This window comes from Bidens hawaiensis, unplaced genomic scaffold (assembly GCF_021521415.1).
Source record: "Bidens hawaiensis isolate Kalapana, Puna unplaced genomic scaffold, B.hawaiensis_p1.1 tig00031094_1, whole genome shotgun sequence".
Lineage (NCBI taxonomy): Eukaryota > Viridiplantae > Streptophyta > Magnoliopsida > Asterales > Asteraceae > Bidens > Bidens hawaiensis.
In genome coordinates, this window is record NW_027495205.1 from 120,034 (window position 1) to 124,380 (window position 4,347).

A 4,347-nucleotide genomic window follows, 5' to 3' on the forward strand; every position below is an offset into this window, starting at 1 on the left:
TTTTGTCTGATAGTGTTAATCGTCTGTTGTCAGAAATAACATCAGGAGAGAGAACACGACCCATGTTGGGATTGGGCATGATCCTTGGTGAGCTTCAAAAGCTTCCATTTTGTCTTTTCTCTTGTACAATCACCATGGGGTGTTTTAAGATCAACATGACCCATATTTTCATCATTTTTGTCTTTTCCTCTTGTAGTTTCACCGTGGGGTGTGGTGGTGTCAACATTGTCCATGTTGGGACTTCTCAGTTTTTCCTTTTCCTCGTATGCTTGCTGTGACATTGGCAAAAATTTACAACTAATGTAATAGTGATTAGGCGATAAACTTTTATTTTAATGAATAAAACTTCCTTTATTAACATCCAAAATTTGCAAAGTCATCAAAAAGTTAAAATTTCGCCACGTAACGAACATTACGTGAAATGACCTCTGATAACAAGCTAGAAGGCAAATAAAATCCTAAAACACCTGAAAAATTTAAAATGTACATTAGAATAATAGAGTATAAACATAATTTTAGAAGATTCGAATCACAAAAATTGGAAAATAAACAACCAAAAGTCAGCATAAGACACTGTAAGGACCTAACACCTACTCTTTTAAAAAAAAATGGTTTCCTTAGTCTATGTTGTCAAGAATTTGATTTCGTTCAAAGTCTGACAAAAATTATTAAAAATAAAATCCGATTGATTATCTAAAACTCGCAATACGTTAAACCAAAACATAAGATCTTGATTAAAAACCCAACCCTTTCATCCTTGGGCCGGCCACCTCACCCTCCTCACCTCCCTTTTTCTCCAATCCTAAACTAACACAAAATCTCTAAAATTATTAAAATCTACTAATTAAATTATGTGTTACAATACACCATCTTTTGCCATCTTTCAATCCTACTATACACATCACTAACCTATTCTCCCTTTCCCCCCTCCTTATAATCATGGCACCACCACCACCCCCGTTACACCACCATCATCTTAAATCATAACCACACTTGATCAAGAACACACTACAATGGGGGATTAAGCACAATAGGATGCAAGAATCAAGCTAGTAAGTCAGGAGAACACCCGCACAAAAGATCATCTTTCATCATCTTATTAGTTTTTCAAAATTCAAGGTAAATGTAGTTAGATATTGATTATCCAAGATTGAATAGATGAGATTATACACATATAAGTTGAGATTGATCTTGAAATTTGATTTTTTAGTGAATGCATGTGTGTGTATGTGGCCGTGAGTATGCATGCATGTGTGTGGGGGAGTGCTGAACACTCACATACATGCATATACTCATGATAAAGACCACCCTTGATTGTTAACAATGATTGGAGATTACATTTGCTGCTAATTGTGTAGTTTGATGATTTAGGAAGAACATGAATTATTTTGATAAGTGGGTTTTCATGTTAATAGATTTTTGTTTAACTAATGATCAAATAGATGTTTAATGTAGTCATAACATATTGATAGTAGTTAATTTCCCAGAGTTAAAGTGGAATTAGATAAAGATTGATAAGAGATTGCTCATAGATTGAAATTGCAATTTGAGGATTTATTTCAATACTTGGATGAATTGATGATTATTAAAATGGCTAATGAAACTTGAAAGATATTGATGATAGGTTACATGCAAGAAATTTCATAACTTGCTAGTTCTAAGACAATATTCAAGTTAGATTGTTGTAGATTGTTGATTATTACTAATAAAGGAAACTTTTTTTAAATACATAGTTGAATTTGATCTTGATATGGATGTTTAACTTATATGAACTTGATATATTTTTGAATATTGACTTGGATACATCATCTAAATATTTCTTGAATTTTTGTAGAATTATTTGATAACTACTTACTAGAAATAGAAACTTTATAACCTGATTAATAGAAAATTTTAAAATCAAATAGCATAATAGGTTTCTTGAAACTTTGTCAAACTAGTTGAATGAGATAAACTAGAATCATACATGATTATGTTTGATAGTTTGAATTAAATGAAATCGTTGAATTCGGAAAAGTTACTATAACTAAAAACTTTATTGAGTAAAACATTTAGAATATCCTAGTTGATTGAGTAATGATGTGATGCTTGAACATACATATTCTTGATGAAATTATTTGATAAATCACATGCTAGTTGGACATGCATATACTTGAATAAGATACTTGATGAATTGTTTAGAAACCATCACACATGATTAGGTACTCATACTAGAATCTTCTAAGGGAATATATGACACCTTTATAAGGTCCAAGTTTGGCATGTTGTGATGATAATTAATACAATAAGAATCTTGATTTTTAAGTGATATGACTGTTTTTTGTTCATGTTAAAGTACTAAGCTCTGTGTTGCTATGATTAGCGAACTAAAGATATGAGTTTGATGACATAAATTGATTAAAAATTTGTAATTTGGCAATAAGTATTCAAATATGGAAATTATGATAAATTATAAGTCATAATACACATATTTGGTTCATAAAAGGTTTGGTGTGGATTTATTTGGCTTAGTTTGCTTGTCGGTAGCTTTAAACGGTCAAAAATCGACTTTTAATTTTGAACCGACACGACATTTAGGGACTGTTTTAGAACAGACCCTAAAGATATAATAAATACATATACGTAACATAATTTAATGTATAAAAAAGAGGACAAGATAGAAAAACTTGATCCTAGACGGTCCGTGTGGTGAAAAATGACACAAAAAACGTTAAAAATTGCTATTGTAAGAAAATAATAACTAAAATGAAATATAAAGTATTTTTATAAAAGAACTCCTAAAACTTAAATAATATTTATATAACAAGTTCTTTCAAAAATTTAAAAAATAAGTTTTATACGAAAATTTGACCGGTTCGCTTTTAAACGCAAAACCGACAAAAACGACAAAAAACGACTAAAGAAAATTATAAATTTCTAATTATATTTCTTAAAAACTTTCCTGCAACTGAAACTTTAATAATTTTTTTTCTTTATTATTCAATTATTTATTTTAATTAATTATATAATATAATATATAATAAAACAATTAATAACGACACCCGTGCCGTGCTAAATTGCTAATTGTTAGATTGGGATTTTTGTGCTTGCATGCTTGTGTGGTCACCTAAACTAATATTAGATAAATAAGGTTTTCAAAGAGTCAAATACAAACCGGATTATTTTTAAAAATAATAACTAACATGTACTAATATAGGACACGAGATTTTGGACAACAACTACGACGGTGAGTTTCTCTAAAAACCCCTCGTTTTTAAATGAAATGTTTTGTAAATGTTTTTTTTTGGGGGCGAGGGAACATATTCTTTTTGTTTATTTTATTAAAGTTTTAAATGCATTCTGTTTTACAAACCGTGTTAAAGTGGGATGAGTCAATTTGACTAAATAACTGTTAACCGAATTAGTAAGGGCATAGAAATGTTGGTAGATCTATCAGGGTGACTCCCTACACTTCCAATCGCGTTGGGTTAAAAGTGAGAATATTTAGAGTTTGGTAGGTTTCAATTTATTAGTATTGATAGTCATACACTCCTTGTATTCTATACTCGTTTACAATAGTACGATTTGTTTAAGAAATAAAATGCTATGTTTTCATAAAGAATTGATCATCATGGTATAATAGTTAAAGACAATTATATCATGGGATTATATATATATATATATAAGATATATTTGTAAATAAGAGAACTCACCAACATTCGTGTTGATAACGTTTTTTATATGTTTTTCAGGTAAATAAAGGTTTCGTGACGAATGGGAAAGGAGGTGGCATGATGTTTGAATGTTTAAAAATCTGGGCATGTAATAAAATGTGTCCATGACACGTGTATCTCTAATAAAAATAAAAGTTAAATTTTTGAATAAAAGTCTGTTTGAATGTCTATCGATCTCAGATCTAAAATCTAATAAAAAATTAACGGATCTAGTTCATGATTATATGTTATGTATATATTAGTATTAGCCGTATATAGGTGTATATATATTATGGAATAGATTAATTAGATGAAGCTTTGATTGAGAGAAAACTTGGACAACAATTCAATACATTAACTCAAAACTTGATATTAACAGAGGGGGAGCCCTCTATAAATAGACGATGGAATCTAGTTCGTTACACATTCCGTAACGAACTAGCCTTCCAATTCGTTACATTACATTAAATAACGAACCACCCCCTGATTCGTTAAACATCCTTAACGAATCAAGAGGAAACTTAACTTAAGGTCTAGTTCGTTAAACATCCTTAACGAACTAGGCTATTCTTCTAACGAACTAACTTAACTTAATATAAATAACTTTTACATTAATAAATGATAAATACAAAATGATAATTACAAAGACTCGAGA